Raw genomic sequence first — 18,265 nt, 5'->3', positions numbered from 1 at the left:
TGTTCGCACCACGGCCCTGCGTCAACACATGCAGCGTAACCATCCAATGGCCTGGGGGAAACGTGGAACAGATTTGGAGGCCAATCCTGCCACCCCAGCAGCAGCAGAACCTAGTAGCACACATGCCAAGTCAAGGCTCTAGCACCTCTGTCGAAGGGAGGAGTTTTTATATGACATCATCTCCAGGTCTAGATGTTCCTGCTCCTTGCAACGCATGGCGCCAGCAGTTGTTAAAGAGGCGATTACAAAGAGACAACTATATGCATCCAGCAATGCTAAGTTGCAGGAGCTGACTGTGCTCTTGTCCAAGTTGTCTGTACTGCAGTCCCTCCCTTTCCAAGTCGTGGACTCTGCACCCTTGAGAGAACTAATGGCTTGTGCCGCACCGAGGTGGAATGTTCCAAGCCACAATATTTTTTCCCAAAAAGGCACTCCCAGCCCTTCACCATTATGTACAATAGAAGGTGGTCCAGTCCTTGAGCTTATCAGTTTCTTCCAAGGTGCACGGCAGCGCGGACGTGTGGAGCTGTAACTATGGTCAGGGCCAGTACATGTCCTTTACAGCCTACTGGGTGAATGTACTTCCCGCCCAGCCACACCAACAACTTCCACAAGAGACGCCGCTTTCTCCTCCACGTTGTCAAACTGCTGCTACTGCGCCAGTGTCCGCCTCCTCCTTCTCCACCACCACCTCAACCTCCACAAGTGCTGCTCCATCATACCACATGTGCAGGGCACATTGGTGTCATGCAGTTCTAAACCTGGTTTGCCTGGGCGAACAAAGTCACACGGTGAAGGAACTGCTCTGCGTCATGCAACAAGAAATCAATGTGTGGCTTTCTCCGCGACAAATGCAAATCGGAACCATGGTGACAGACAATGGGCGGAACCTGGTGTCCACGCTGCACTGAGGAGGGATGCCCCATGCGCCCTGCATGGCGCACGTGTTTAAGCTGGTTGTCAACAAGTTCCAGAAGTCTTTCACACATCTGCAAGACTTTCTAAAAATGGCCAGGAAACTGTGCACGCACTTCAGCCATTCTTACATAGTCAAGAACACCCTCCTCGAGTTGCAGCCTCAGAACGGCCGACCCCAACATAGTCTGATATGTGATGTTTCCACCCGTTGGAATTCCAGCCTCCATATGTTAGACCATCTGTATGAACAGAGAAAAGCCATTAATGATTTTTTGATGATGCAAGCGGACCGGAGTACTCCCCCGTGTAATTTTGATGTCAGCCACTGGCAGCTCATGAATGGCATCTGCCGTTTGATCAGGCTGTTTGAAGAGTCCACGTTATTTTTCAGGACCAGGACTGCGGCATGTATAATAGCATGACCACTGCTTCATGTCCTGGAACTCATGCTGCAAAATCTGTCTGGTCAGGGCACTGGAGAAGTGGAGACCACATCTCATGGCCACATGAATCCGGTGGGGGCTGAACTGGAGGAGGATGAGGAGGAGGACATTGGAGCACAAGCAGAGTCTGATGCAATTTGTGGTCTTTCTACTCGGATGACAGGAGAGGAGGGGCAGGAGATGACCCAGAAGCACCGTGGCAGTATGCAGTGGAGATGGAGGCCGGAAGTCCCTCCGAGTCACTTGCATAGATTGCCTTCAGCATGCTGCTTTGCCTAACTAGTGACAGCCGAATAGTCAACATCTACCTTTTGGCTCTCCACCCTCTTGGACCCTTGCTACCGGTCAAAAATGGGTGACTTTTTTCCAGCTGCTGAGAGGGAGGAATAACTGGCATACTATAGAGAAATACCGTGCTCACAGTTGGCTGCTGTCTGTGTGCACCATTGTCCATCCTCTGTCACGTCTGACCGGGGGATTCCTGGCAGCCATTGCTCACATATTACTGCCACGGCTGCTGTGGGGAGCTTGAGGGGGATAGGAGTGGTAGCAGCTCCATCAGCAGCAGCTTAAGTCTGGATTCCTTATTGAGCAACTTCCTTCACCCGCTTAGTGAGGAGGGTAGCCGCCACCAGCAGCAGCAGCAGGACATGGAGCAGACCCTGCACCAGCAGGTAGTGGCCGACTTGGACAGCACTTTAGCACCTCAGGTAGGGGATCCCATGGACTACTGGACAGCCAAACTCGATGCGTAGCCGCAACTTGCGGAGTTTGCAGTAGAGAAGCTGTCCTGCCCGGCCAGTAGTGTGTCATCAGAGCGGGTCTTCAGTGCGGCGGTGGCCATCATTACCCCAAGGAGAACCCGCTTGTCCACCTGTAATGTGGAGAGACTGACCTTTGTCAAGATGAATCAGGCATGGATCAGCCAGGATTTCAACTGACCAATGCCTAATGCATCAGATCAACCATGACGCCTCCACCAAATGTTGAAATTGCTCCATCTGCCTCCTAACATCTTTACCAGGGACTGGAATTGTCCGCCACCTCCACACTATATCATTGTGCAGTTATATTTTAATTGATGTAAAATATATTTTTCCTTTTTTTGAAAGCCTAAATTTGGGGTGCTTCCTATAGTATGAAGTGTCTTTTAGTCCGAAAAAAATACAGTAATTGTTCTAATAAACATTGTTCATTTTTTTCGAAAATTATCATAATTTTTTTGTCTGCTTTTATTGTCTTTTTTTTTTTTTTTACACATCACTGGAAAAATATGCAGGTGAAGGAAGTCAAAGAAAACCCCTTCAAGGTTGATTTTAATTCTATTTTTTTTCTAATCACATCTTGTTAGGCCAACAGTTCTAACACCAGAGACTACTTAATCACATTCAGTGGCCACTTTGTTTTTTCTTTACTTACTACACTCACCGGCCACTTTATTAGGTACACCTGTCCAACTGCTCGTTAACACTTAATTTCTAATCAGCCAATCACATGGGTGCATTTAGGCATGTAGACATGGTCAAGACAATCTCCTGCAGTTAAAACCGAGCATCAGTATGGGGAAGAAAGGTGATTTGAGTGCCTTTGAACGTGGTATGGTTGTTGGTGCCAGAAGGGCTGGTCTGAGTATTTCAGAAACTGCTGATCTTCTGGGATTTTCACGCATAACCACCTCTAGGGTTTACAGAGAATGGTCCGAAAAAGAAAAAACATCCAGTGTGCGGCAGTACTGTGGGCGGAAATGCCTTGTTGATGCCAGAGGTCAGAGGAGAATGGGCAGACTGGTTCGAGCTGATACAAAGGCAACAGTGACTCAAATCGCCACCCGTTAAAACCAAGGTAGGCAGAAGAGCATCTCTGAATGCACAGTACATTGAACTTTGAGGCAGATGGGCTACAACAGCAGAAGACCACACCGGGTGCCACTCCTTTCAGCTAAGAACAGGAAACTGAGGCTACAATTTGCACAAGCTCATTGAAATTGGACAGTAGCAAATTGCAAAAACGTTGCCTGGTCTGATAAGTCTCTATTTCTGCTGCGACATTCGGATGGTAGGGTCAGAATTTGGCGTCAACAACATGAAAGCATGGATCCATCCTGCCTTGTATCAACGGTTCAGGCTGGTGGTGGTGGTATCATGGTGTGGGGAATATTTTCTTGGCACTCTTTGGGCCCCTTGGTACCAATTGAGCATTGTTGCAACGCCACAGCCTACCTGAGTATAGTTGCTGACCATGTCCATCCCTTTATGACCACAATGTACCCAACATCTGATGGCTACTTTCAGCAGGATAATGCGCCATGTCATAAAGCTGGAATCCTCTCAGACTGGTTTCTTGAACATGACAATGAGTTCACTGTACTCCACAGTCACCAGATCTCAATCCAATAGAGCATCTTTGGGATGCGGTGGAACGGGAGATTCGCATCATGGATGTGCAGCCGACAAATCTGCGGCAACTGTGTGATGCCATCATGTCAATATGGACCAAAATCTCTGAGGAATGCTTCCAGCACCTTGTTGAATCTATGCCACGAAGAATTGAGGCAGTTCTGAAGGCAAAAGGGGGTCCAACCTGTTACTAGCATGGTGTACCTAATGAAGTGGCTGGTGAGTATAAATTTTTAATGTAAAGCTTTGTATAAGCCTCTGCATTTCATAGCTCAATTCAATCAATTTAATCCCTTATTCCCTTAACCCCATAGCGCAATAAGACGTACCCTTACGTCTTACTGCGCATGGGGGAGTATGAAGAGGGCTCACGGGCTGAGCCCTCTTCATACTCACCGGGCATTTGCTTCATAATGAAGCAAATGCCCGTCGCTAACACCCGCGATCGGTGCTTGCACCGATCGCGGGTGTTAACCCTTTGATCGCCGCCGGCAAAGCTGCCGGCGGCATTAAAGAGCCGGCGGCGCGTGGGCGCCGCCATCTTGGCTCCGATCGTCACTCCCCGTGACGTCACCGGGGAGCGGCGATCCGTTGCCATGACAGCCTCGGATCACACAATGATCCGAGGCTATCATGTTTTAGGCAATCTATTACAATGTGCGATCTGCACATTGTAATAGATGGTATGCAAAATCCCCATATACTGCCATACTGTAGTATGGCAGTATATGGTAGGATCAATCAGACAACCCAGGGTTAAAGTACCCTAGGGAGTCTGAAAAATAGTGAAAAAAATAAATAAAAAAAAGTAAAAAAAAAAAAATTATATTAAAAAAACATAAAAATTCAAATCACCCCCCTTTCCCTAGAACTGATATAAATATAAATAAACCGTAAAAATCAAAAACACATTAGGTATCGCCGCGTCCGAAAATGCCCGATCTATCAAAATATAATAACCGTTTTTCACTGCGTTTAACCCCGTAGCGGAAAATAGCGCCCGAAGTCGCAAATGGCATTTTTTTGCCATTTTGAAAAATAGAAAAAATTCTATAAAAAGTGATCAAAAGGTCGCACAGTCCTAAAAATAGAAGCATTGAAAACGTCATCAGAAGTCGCAAAAAATGACACCACTCACAGCTCCATACACCGAAGTATGAAAAAGTTATTAGCGCAAGAACACGGCAAAATGAAGAATTTTTTTTCTGTACAGGAGGTTTTAATTTTTGTAAATGTATGAAAACATTATAAAACCTATGCAAATTTGGTATCCCCGTGATCGTATTGACCTAATGAATGAAATAGACCTGTCATTTGGGGCGCACAGTGTAAGCTGTAAAAACAAAGCCCACAAGAAATGGCGCAAATGTGTTTTTTCATCATTTTCACTGCATTTAGAATTTTTTTCCCGCTTCCCAGTACACGGCATGGAATATTTAATACCATCACTACGAAGTGCAATTTGTTACGCAGAAAATAAGCCATCACATAGCTCTGTACACGGAAAAATAAAAAAGTTATAGATTTTTGAAGGTGGGGAGTGAAAAATAAAAACGCAAAAACGAAAAAGGGCCTGGTCCTTAAGGGGTTAAGGATGCAGACATTTTGTAGCTTAAGACTCAGCCCGATTTTTTGGATTCTGACTTGTGTTGCTTTATATGGTTATAACTTTTGAATACTGTTACTTATCAAAGCAAATCTGATATTTTTTTTCCCCCACATCTTGTTCTTCAATTTAGTGGTAAATGTTGGATGATAAGTTTTTGCATTTATTTAAAAAAAAAACAACAAAAAACAAATTTAAAATCCAAAATCATTGCATTTTCTGGCAGATAGATTCACTACCTAAAAAAAATTGCTGAATAACATTTCCCATTTGTCTACTTTATATTTTTATAATTTTTGAAATGTCTGGATAATTTATTTTGATGTCACATGGCTTATAAATCAAATATTTTTTTTCCGTATTTTCAGAAATGACTATTTTGGGGATAATTACCGTTTTGAATGAAATTTTAAATATTTAGCATTAAAAATTTCCTATATAATCAGCCCATTTTCAAATCGGCACCCCTCAAACTATCAGAAACAGCTTTTTAGGAAGATTGTTAACCCCTTGAAATCTTCATAGTAATTGAATCAAAATGGAGGTGAAATTTAGAATGGTCAAATTTTGACGCATTCTTAGTTTCGTTAGTGTTATAAACCGCGGTATCGTGGTTTTAACACTTTTTAAACTTTATAGCAGAAACTGCTTCAGTGCTGCGTGCGCACGATCGTGCGCGCGCCTACATAGGAAATGCAGCAGGCGTTGCGCGCAGCGCCGAAGCAGCTTCTGCTATAAAGTTTAAAAAGTGTTAAAACCGTGATACCGCGGTTTATAACACTAACGAAACTAAGCACCGGCACCAGCTCACCCTGAGCTGGTGCTCGGTGTTTACAGCTTACACCGACCATTTGAAATGGTAGGTTTCCTTTAAAGACGAAGACTTCCAAGCATAAAGGAAAGCAGCCTGTAAGGCTCCGAGCTCTCTTTGAGGTATATTAATTGGAAGAGCTTCTGTCTTAGTATTATTGATTTTGTATCCCGAAAAGGAACTATGATCAAACGTTATGTAGGTTCGGTATTGTAGTAACGGGGTTGGATAAGGTGAGTAGGACATAATTTGCAAATAATGAGATTTTAAACTGTGTGTTACGTACTGATACTCCTCTGATATTGGGATTAGCCCTAATAAGTGAAGCCAGGGGTTCAATGCTTAATACATATAATAATGGGAATAGTGGACAACCCTGATGTGTGCCATTTTTTATGGGAAAGAAAGTTGAGAGTGCATGTGGTAAGCAGACTGCAGCAGAGGGAGTAGAGTACAGGAGCCATATAGCCTGAAGGAAAGGACCCCCGTAGTCCAAAACGTTCGAGAGTGGCAAACATAAAGGTCCAATCTAAGCGAGCAAACGCTTTCTTAGTGTCCAGTAGAGATGAGCGAGCACTAAAATGCTCGGGTACTCGTTATTCGAGACTAACTAATCGAATAACGAGCCCCATTGAAGTCAATGGGAGACTCAAGCATTTTCCAAGGGGACCAAGGCTCTGCACAGGGAAGCTTGGCCAAACACCTGGGAACCTCAGAAAAGGATGGAAACACCACGGAAATGGACAGGAAACAGCAGGGGCAGCATGCATGGATGCCTCTGAGGCTGCTTAATCGTACCATTATGCCAAAATTATGGGCAACAGCATGGCCATGACAGAGTGATCGAATGAGGCTAGATAGCATCTAAAACATGCAATAATTGACCCTGACACTATAGGGGACGGCATGCAGAGGCAGCAGCGGCAGGCTAGAGAGTGTCATGGCGACATACCCTAAATGGACTCAGGCTTCACCAAAGGAAGTGAGCAAGAAGCGCTGAAATGATTTCCTTTGTGAACAAAAGGTTGACGGTATATTTAGTCAATAACACAACATGGTGGCGACATAGTGACCAAGTTCCATAACGTATCTGGTGAAACACCCGAAAAATGAGCCTGACACAGCTCTTTTGATAAGGGGACGAGATGTGGAGGCAGCCATGGAGACGACTTCCATGATTAAGAGCGACAGTATGGGGCATCTATATTGCGCTGCTATGATTGCAACTTCAGGTCTCCAGCATGGCGGCGACAGATGGGCCGAGTTCCACTATGTATCTGGTGAAACACCTGAAAATTCTGCCTGACACAGCTCGTTTGATAAGGGGACGATGTATGGAGGCAGTGAAGTAGTAGTAGATTAAAGGTGCTGCAGTTAAAACGATGTTAGTTGGATCTTGGGATGGAGCTGGCGCTACGCTGCAAGGCGAGCTTTCGCCAATCCAAGCCCCTGTCTCTCGGCTACTCCCCAAACAGCGCTTCTAAGAACCTTTTGTATAAGATCAAGTGTAGTAGCATTCTTATAAGTTTGGGTTATGGCGGGTGAGGGGAATGTAAACAGATGCGCAAGAAGCGCTGAAATAATATCGGTAAATGATAAAAGTTTGCCAGTATATTTTGTGGATTACACAGCAGGGTGGCGACAAAGTTTACAAGTTTGATGTGGAAGCCATGAAAACAACCCAAAATTCTGCCTGACACAGCTCGTTTGCTAAGGGGACGATGTATGGAGGCAGCTATATGGATGACTTTTGGAGGCAGCTATGCCGATGACATGTGGAGGTAGCAATGCAGACAACGTGTGGAGGCCGCTAAAAAGACGACGTGTGGAGGCTGCTATGGAGACAATTTAATTTGGATAGTGCCTGTATGTGTCAGTCCAAAAAGGTTTTCAAACCAGAGGAACAGGTAGGTAGTCCTCCAGAAAAATTAAATACATAGAGTACTATAGCTAGAGTCAGTTGGCCCTGGCAAAAAATAGCCAGTTTCCTCTCCTTTAGTGTACAAAGAGGAGAAGGAGGACAATGAGGAGGAGGAGTGCATACATTATTCAGGTTGAGCTTCTTCTCTGGTGGAGAATGGAAATCCTGAGAAATCCAGGCATTATTCATCTTGATAAGCGTCAGCCTGTCAGTGCTGTCAGTCGACAGGCGTGTACGCTTATCGGTGATGATGCCACCAGCTGCACTGAAAACCTGCTCAGACAACACGCTAGCTGCAGGGCAGGCAAGAACCTCCAAGGCATACAGCGCCAGTTCGTGCCACATGTCTAGCTTTGAAACCCAGTAGTTGTAGGGAGCTGTGTGATCATTTAGGACGATGGTATGGTCAGCTACGTACTCCCTCACCATCTTTCTGTAAAGATCAGCCCTACTCTGCCGAGACTGGGGACAGGTGACAGGTGACAGTGTCTTGCTGGGGTGACATAAAACTGGCAAAGGCCTTGTAAAGCGTACCCCTGCCAGTGCTGGACAAGTTGCCTGATCGCCTACTCTCCCTCGCTACTTGTCCCGCACAATTACGCCCTCTGCCGCTAGTGCTGTCAGAAAGGAAATACTGTTTCAGCTTGTGCACCAGGGCCTGCTGGTATTCATGCATTCTCACACTCCTTTCCTCTCCAGGGATGAGAGTGGAAAGATTTTGCTTGTACCGTGGGTCCAGGAGAGTGAATACCCAGTAATTGGTGCTGGAATAAATTCTTTGAACGTGAGGGTCACGGGATAGACAGCCTAGCATGAAATCTGCCATATGCGCCAGAGTCCCAACGTGCAAGAATTCACTCCCCTCATTGGCCTGACTGTCCATTTCCTCCTCCTCCAATTCCTCTTCTTTTTCCCATACACGCTGAACAGTGACGGACTGAACAATGGTCCCCTCTTCTGTCTCGCCAACATTCTCCTCCTCATCCTCCTCCACCTCCTCCGATATGCGCTGAGAAACCGACCTAAGGGTGCTTTGGCTATCAACAAGGGAATCTTCTTCCCCCGTCTCTTGTGACGAGCGCAAAGCTTCATGCTGACCAGAGAGTTTTTCAACAGGCTGAACAGCGGGATGGTGAGGCTGCTGATGGCGGCATCGCCACTGACCATCTGTGTTGACTCCTCAAAGTTACTCAGCACCTGACAGATATCAGACATCCATGTCCACTCCTCATTGTAGACTTGAGGAAGCTGACTGACCAGACTACCAGTTCTGGTGGAAGTTGACATCTGGCAGTCTAGAATCGCTCTGCGCTGCTGGTAAACTCTGGATAAAATGGTTAATGTTGAATTCCACCTCGTGGGCACATCGCACAACAGGCGGTGAGCGGACAGATTGGGGTATGTCTTGAGGAAACGCTGAACTATGAGATTTAACACATGGGCCAGGCATGGCACATGTGTCAGTCTGCCGAGTTGCAGAGCCGCCACCAGGTTAAGGCCATTGTCACACACAACCATGCCTGACTTCAGGTTCAACGGTGCCAGCCACAGATCAGTCTGCGCCGTGGTGCCCTGTAATAGCTCTTGGGCGGTGTGCCTTTTATCGCCTAGGCTCAGCAGTTTGAGCACCCCCTGCTGTTGCTTAGCAATGGCACTGCTGCTGTGCCTAGAGCTACCGACTGATGGCGCCATGCCCACGAATGGTAATTCGGAGAAGGTGGTGGAGGAGGGGTGGGAGGAGGAGGAGGCATAGTAGGCCTTTGAGACCTGGACCGAGGTAGGCCCCACAATCCTTGGCGTCGGCAGTATATGACCAGCCCCAGGGTCAGACTCGGTCCCAGCCTCCACCAAGTTAACCCAATGTGCTGTCAGCGATATATAGTGGCCCTGCCCGGCAGCACTCGTCCACGTGTCTGTGGTCAGGTGGACCTTGTCAGAAACGGTGTTGGTCAGGGCACGGATGATGTTGTCTGACACGTGCTGGTGCAGGGCTGGGACGGCACATCTGGTAAAGTAGCGGCGGCTGGGGACCGAATACCGAGGGGCGGCTGCCGCCATGAGGTTTCGAAAGGCCTCGGTCTCTACCAGCCTATAGGGCAGCATCTCCAGGCTAAGCAACTTGGAGATGTGGACGTTGAGGGCTTGACCGTGTGGGTGGGTTGCACTATACTTCCTTTTGCGCTCCAGCGTCTGGGGTATGGAGAGCTGAACGCTGGTGGATACTGTGGAGGATCGTGGAGGCGAAGATGGGGTTTTCGCACGGGAGGTGTTTGGGCCGGGGTCCTGGGCAGGGGGCTGACTAGCAGATGACACGGGAAGGAGCAGTGGTGTGCCCGGCCGGAGTTGAACGGGCTTGGTGCCATTGAATGGGGTGTTTAGCATTCATATGCCTGCGCATACTGGTGGTAGTTAAGCTAGTAGTGGTAGAACCCCTGCTGATCCTGGTTTGGCACAGGTTGCCCACCACAGTCTGTCGGTCATCCGGTGTTTCTTTAAAGAACCTCCAGACTTCTGAAAATCTAGCCCTCGCCACGGGAGCTTGACTACGTGAAACATTTGGCGCTGATGCACCAGCTCTGGCCCTGCCTCTCCGTCTGGCCCCACCACTGCCTCTTCCAACCTGTTCTGGTATAGGACTCGCCTCCTTCTTAGAAGCACTGTGTTCACCCGGCCTATCAACCCAGCTTGGGTCTGTCACCTCATCATCCTCCGATCCCTCAGTCTGCTCCCCCCTCGGACTTCCTGCCCTGACAACAACTTCACCACTGTCTGACAACCGTGTCTCCTCATCGTCCGACACCTCTTTACACACTTATTCCACTACGTCAATAATGTCATCCATAGATTGTGACCGGTGGAAAACCTGGGCATCGGAAAATAGCTCAGCAGCAACCGGACAAGTGGTTTGTGATATAGGATCAAACATACAATGAGTAATGTGCTGAGCTCGGCCAACAGCTAGATAAGATCCATTCTATACACTGCTGGTTGAGATAACCACCTGGGAGCAGTGAAAGATCGAAGATTAAATATACAATAAGCTGAAACCCGGGACACAGCCATACAAAACAGAATTCAGACACTACTTGTGCCTACAGCCAGTCACAATTAATAAAATAAAAGGATACTTGTAACCCAAGTGCTTGTGATACAAAGGCATTTAGACAGAAGTTACAAATTAAGTGCAACATTGTATCTGTATCCACTGATTATGCTCTTACCAGTACATAGAAGCAATCTGCAAAAACGATCCTGGGCAGTTGCAGAGATCTTAATTCTCTAACACTATACATTCATGTCCCTTTCTTTGAAAGTAAAAGCATGCACAAAAATAGAAGAAAGTAATAAAAGAATATCAAACAAGTTAATATTAAAAGGGGTCAATATATGCATGCAGGAAGGCAAGCTTCCTAATCTTGCCCTAGATGTTATATATATGTTTGTAAATTTTATCATTCTTGTGCAAAGACATTTTAATAATAAATAAACGTTATATTTTATCTGCCACAATTTTTCCCAATTTTCCCTTCCCATTCTGTAATTCTAAACTACTATTGGTGGTGCACACTGGGCAGAAAAGGACCACCTGTCTTTTGTATTAATCCATACTGACAACAACTTCACCACTGTCTGACAATCGTGTCTCCTCATAGTCCGACACCTCTTTACACACTTCTTCCACTACGTCAATAATGTCATCATCACCCACAGACTGCGACCGGTGGAAAACCTGGGCATCGGAAAATAGCTCAGCAGCAACCGGACAAGTGGTTTGTGACTGTGGGAAGGGTCCAGAAAACAGTTCCTCAGAGTATGCCGGTTCAAATGCCAAATTTTCCTGGGAGGGGGCAGACTGGGGGGAAGGAGGCTAAGGTGGAGGAGTGCTGATTTCGGTGACATGGGTGGACTGCGTGGAAGACTGACTGGTAGACAAATGGCTAGAAGCATTGTCCACAATCCATGACATCACCTGTTTGGCCTCAACAGTGCTCTACCACGAGTCCCAGTAACTTGAGACATGAACCTAGGGAGTGTAGCTCTGCGGCGTTCCCCTGCTCCCTCATCAGCAGGTGGTGTCTCACCCCGCCCTGGACCCCGGCCTCTGACCCCTGCAGTAGTTGGACACCCACGCCCTCGTCCTCTACCCCTACCCCTTGGGTTAAACATTTTCAAAATTAAACTGTACATTTTTTTAGTTTTTTGTTTTTTTGTGTGTGTTTTTTTTTTTTAAACAAAACGATGCTATATCCTATTGCTATGGCTAGCTTCTAACCTACACTGACAGCACACAACTGGATTTTGTGCTTTGCCATATTACTTTGAGTTATAAAAGTAAATAAACGTAAAAAAAAAAATAAATCAGCAGACTGTGCCTAATTCAAATCAAACCCCTAATAAATTGTTTGAGGTGGATATGTGTGTCACTAAGAGCTAAACACAACGGTCGGAAGTCTCCCTGCAAATTCCTCACAATATGGTACTAGCTGCACTACAAGTGCCAGCAAGCCCAGCCACAAGCAAATTAAAAAAATATATATATATAATGTTATTGTAGCCCTAATAAGGGCTGTTGAGTTCTTGTAGACTCACTCCTGCCTAACAGTAAGCTAATATAACACCCTAACGCTTTCCCTGACCAGCAGCAGCTCTCTCCCTAACGGCATCCAGACAGAGAATGATCCGAGCAGCGTGGGCAGGGGCTCTTCTATTCCAGGGTCACCTGATCAGGCCAGCCAACCACTGCTATCGACGTGTAAGGGTACCACGTCATGCTGGGTGGAGTGCAGAGTCTCTTGGCTTGTGATTGGCTCTGTTTCTGGCCGCCAAAAATCACAACGGCGGGAGATGCCATTTTCTTGAGCTGGGGAAATACTCGTCCGAGCAACGAAAAGTTTCGAGTACGCTAATGCTCGAACGAGTATGTTCGCTCATCTCTATTCATGATAATACTCTGCAATACTCATGTATATGGCTATATATCCGATATATCGGACACTGATTACTAAGTCACTGATCTCAGCGTCCGATATATTGAACGCAGAGCGGGAAGGGGTTAAAAAATATGTATGTTGTATATATTTGTATTTTTTTATGTATTATTTTGTTTTTTGTTTTTTTTATTTAGTATTTTTTTTTTATTTACCATTTTTTTTAAATTTAGTATTCTGTTTTATATTGTACTTACACAAATATGGGGAAGATAATAAATACTTTATTGTTTACTAAAACCTCACTAATTAAGCATCAGTAATAGGGTTTGAATATTGGTGTTCTGGACACTTCCCCTTATCCCCGTTTTCAGTTTTTGATACTCTAAACTATCCATGAGCATAATATATACATTCCCAATTGGTTGAGAAGGTATGCTTTGAGTATCCCCACTCTTTTTCTTTTTCAATTTTATTGCTGTTTTCGCTCCTATCACTCTCTGTGCTGCTCAGTGTAAAATCCCAGGTTGTGGGCGGGGCCTCACTTAGCAGACACATTACTTTATTATCCATCTAGTTCTGTGGGGTGACAGGGTCGGCGCTATGGGCCCCTGAAAGGGGAGAATCTCTTCTTTCAAGTGAAAGTTGAATTTTGTTTCTAGGTGCCATGGATCCAGAGATATTCAGGTTTAAATTGAGAATAGCAGGTTCCATTTTTTTATCTAAAAATCACTCCCGATGGCAGTTTAACAGTTAATATCTCCATTTTCCTGACGCTTAGAAACACAAATATAAATTCATATAAAAGAGGAGACTCTCTTCTTTCATAGGAAACAAATGATATTCTATGTGTCACAGAGCCAAAGATACAGCCCTCTGAAGTGTAGCCCCCCTCCAGATTCTTAGCTGGCAGCTAAAGGGAGAATTTGCTGCACACTGGAGCTGCTGCACCTCACAGATAATGGAAATATTTACTTTATATGTTACTACATTCTGATAAGGAATAAAATCAACTAATGTTCATATTTTTAAAACTTCTCTATGCAGAACTATCTAAGAACACTTTCTCTCTTATTGCCTTTTATTTTATGATAGTTTTTTTTTTTTTTAGAAAATTGACTGATATGATTTACATTGGATCCTATATATTAACACCGCGATCCAGAACATGTCCATAAAGTTATATGTAACACCAAAAACACACACACATGTTCTGGAATAAAGTTTTTATTTCACACCATCCTCCATTATTTACACCTATATTATGACGTTCTCATTCTTAAGAAGCGCGGAGGGTTCTGTTATTGTGCGGCTAATACAATGGCGCACATTTAAGGGCACATTCACATGGCCATCTGCGGGGACGTACATGCGGCCGCAAATTTGCGGCCGCATGTACGTCCCCATAGACGGCAATAGGGGCGCGGCGCAGATACAGTGCCACACATGTGTGGCTCCGGGCCGCACACCGCAAAAAGATAGAGCATGCTCTATCTTTCGGCGTGTGTGCGGCCGTGCACCGCTATTCTCTATTCTTTCCAGCACACGGCATACCGCTGTGTGAATGTACCCTAAACATGACTTATTATCTCATTAGCTTGGTTTATGGATATATAGTTATTTATTTTGGTCACCATTGTGTAAGGAGCATACAGTGACAGATCTGTGTGATGCTCAGTGCAATTTTCTGCAAAAATAGTTTGGTGTCCCCTGTGGATGTAACATTCCCTTTGCTGCATATTTTGGTGAATATACACATGTGGAGTCTGTATGATCTCTTCACATCTTACTGTTTTAGGAAAGTATTTTTTCTTCTGGATTTGTACATATTTTAGAGAAAATTTGGAATGTTTATTGCCAAAAGCATCGCCTGGTTGTCTGCTTTCAAAATTATATACCATAGGTTTTATGGCGTCTTTACTTTTTATTCTGTTTTATTGCTATTTTTTGCAGGTTGTGACTGGCTTAAAATTTCTAGCTGAAAAACAGATAGCTAGTTATTACAGTTTTAGTGATATTATGTGGATTTATTTATGTGAACATATCAATATGGGACATTTGTGAACTCTACACACGTCCATCTATTACATTTAGGAGATGTGAAGGTAAATATTTTCTGTTCTGAATCAAAATTGCATGAAGGCACCTGTGTCTATAAACTTTATAACACAATTTTAAAAATGGGGCAATTGTCTGCTTTCAGAAAATCTATGGGGCCACATTTATCACTTGTTTTTTCTGTTGTTTTTGCGCCTTTTCATTCAGGCACACCGTTTTTGTGCCTAAACGTCAAACTAGCCGTGCAGCAAAAATAACCAGCTTTCCCTCATTTATCTTACCAATCCAGATGTTTTGCTGCGCCTAATGATATTCATCACTTGCAATGTTTTCATTTAGGCGCAAAAACGGGCGCAAAAACACTCCAGCCCGAAGGTAGCGTTAACTGAGAAGAAAGCACTGAGCCCCTTTGCAGAACAGCTCATTTCTAGCAGCAAAGCTCAGCCAGACACTAGAACATATAATACAGACACTGCAGACAGGAGCTGCAGACTCTATTTACTGTTCATCACCTTCTATTTACAAAACTTTCTGCAAACTCCTGAGCTCAGAGCAAGAGAGAAGAGAACTTTGCAGAAGTTTGAAGAATGTTGCAGATACTACATACAAGTGTCCCCCATGTAATTCTGCACAGTATCTGAGGGGGATACTGTGCAGAATTACAGGGGTGCAGCAGGAGATCAGCTCTGGGGGATCCCCTCCAGGAGAAGCCACTGCTGAGGAGATCACTGGGTGCTGGGTGTCACACACCTGGGTGCTGCTGTGAGTGTTATCGTCATTCTGGGATGTGGAAGAAGCAGAGAGGAGCCTGTAGCAGGATTACATATAAGTGCCCGAATCTAACATTGCGCCTAAACTGTGTTAACCCCTTCGTGTCTATGCCATTTTAGACCTTTAGGACCAGGCCTGATTTTTAAAATTTGCCCTGTGTCATTATAGGAGGTTATAACTTTTTGACACTTTAACATATCCAGGGGATTCTGAGATTGTTTTACCGTCACACATTGTACTTCAAAGTAATATTCAAATTTTGATGATATCTTTTGTGTTAAGTTATGAAAAAAACTTAAATTTGGCAAAAATTTCTAAAAATTCTTCATTTTCATAGTTCAAAATGTTCTGCTTTTCAGGCAGATAGTCATAGCACCCAAGTAACTTTATAACTAACATTTCCCGAATGTCTGCTTTATATCGGCATAGGGTTTTATGCATCCTCTCTCTTTTCTAGGTTGTTAGGAGGTTCAGAATTTTGGGAGCAATTTTTCTCATTTTTATGAAAAACGCCAAAACCCTTATTTAGAGCCACCTGCTCAGCTTTAACGGACTTTGAGAGGCCTAAACAGCAGTAAACCCCCATAAATTATGCCATTTTAGAAACTACACCCCTCAATGTGTAAAAAATCAACTTTAAGAAGTATGTTAACCCTTTAGATGCTTCACAGTGGTTAAAACAAAATGGAGGTCTAATTTACAAGCTGTCATTTTTTTTAGACAATATATTAATTTTGGCCAAAAATTAAACCGTCACAAAGTATTAAATGACAAAAAACTCCACAAAGTTTGATACCCAATGTCTCCCGAGTATGAGGATGCCCCATATGTGGTGGTGACTGCTGTACGGGCGCACAGCCGGGCATAGAACGGAAGGAGGCGCCATTCAGAGCAGATCTGCAATGTCACATTTTACAGGCTATAAAATGTTTATTTTTTTGTAATTTGGACATATGGGGGATTATTTTTTTGTGGATGAGATCCACTTTTCAGGTGCATCATTTACGGGGGGGCTCAATAGCTAATAATCAGATTTTATTAACTCTTTCTTGGTGATGGTTAAAAAAATCATTAATTCTTGTTTATGGTTTTTAGCATTTTTTTCCTCGGACGTTCACCGTACCATAAAAATAATGTGTTCTCTTTATTCTATGGGTCATCACGATTACGGCGATACCCCATTTATATGGCTTTTTTATGGTGAACTTGTTTTGCAGAATATAGAACTCATTTTGTGAGACATTTACTTGTTTTTGTATCGCCATGTAACAATGGGCAGAACATTTATATTTTTTTGTTTACAGCGCTGGTTTAGAGCTTATTTTTTGCGGGACAAGCTGTACTTATTCTTGGTATCATGTTGGGGTACATTTTACTTTTTGATCACTTTTTATGCACTTTTTATGCGGTCAGATGTGAAAATTTAATAATTTTTGTGAGGTTTTTTTGTGGGTTTTTTTTACGGCGTTCACCGTACGGGTTCAGTGACCATTTTATTTTATTTGACGGGTTGTTACGGACATTGTGATACCCAATATGTTGTGGTTTTTTTGGTGATTTTCACTTTTTTTATGTTTTATATGATTACTGCATGGGACGGGACTTAAGGGGACTTTTATTCTTTTTAAATAATTTTTTTTTAGTTGCACCTTTTTTTTAAACTTTTTTTTTACTGTTTTATTTTGTCCCAGGGTGGGACATGAACAAGTGATCATTTGATCACTTGTTCATTGTAATATGCTGCAATACTAATGTATTGCAGCATATGACATAGTCAGCCTATGCATTCTGCATAGGCTGACAGCTGCACTGTTAGATCGTGCACAGTGCACGATCCTAGCAGGCAGCTGCCACAGGCAGCCCAGGGGACCTGATCGTGCCTCTAGGTTGCCATGGCAACGATCGGCACCTCCGTGCCCTGCACGGAGGGTGCCGATCGTCGCGCCAATACACCATAGACGCCGCGGTCACTATGACCGCGGCGTCTATAGGGTTAAACAGTCGGGATCGCGATAGTCGCGATCCCGGCTGGTACTGCGGGATCCCAGCTACCGCGTACCGCTGGGATCCCGCGGCGATCGCAAGGGCTCAGCTTCTGAGCTCGGGCGATCGCCATGACGTGATTCTACGTCAAGGTGCGGGAACTACCCGCATCCTATGACGTAGAATCACGTCAGGGTGCGGGAAGGGGTTAAAGTAAAGTGATTAATAAGAGGCACAGTTGGTGATAATTCTGGCAAAACAGTGTGCCAGAATTTAGGCGCAACTACTACACTTAGGCGCACAAAAGTGATAAATGTGGCCCATGGTTTGTTGGGTTTACTTTAATTGTTTTTGCTGTAATTTCGATTTCAAAATTGCATAAATTGCTCTGGTCAATAACGCGACAAAATATCCAGAAATGCCTGGCAGT

General features: G+C 44.5%; 1 protein-coding gene across 17 annotated transcripts in view; it reads left to right on the top strand.

The window, feature by feature from the left end:
* GULP1 (GULP PTB domain containing engulfment adaptor 1) overlaps nucleotides 1–18,265 on the top strand; it is a 657,395-nt gene that overhangs the window by 141,969 nt on the left and 497,161 nt on the right. The window lies entirely within an intron of this gene.

This window comes from Engystomops pustulosus, chromosome 8, assembly GCF_040894005.1.
Source record: "Engystomops pustulosus chromosome 8, aEngPut4.maternal, whole genome shotgun sequence".
Classification (NCBI taxonomy): domain Eukaryota; kingdom Metazoa; phylum Chordata; class Amphibia; order Anura; family Leptodactylidae; genus Engystomops; species Engystomops pustulosus.
This window is presented reverse-complemented; position numbering and strand designations above follow the sequence as displayed.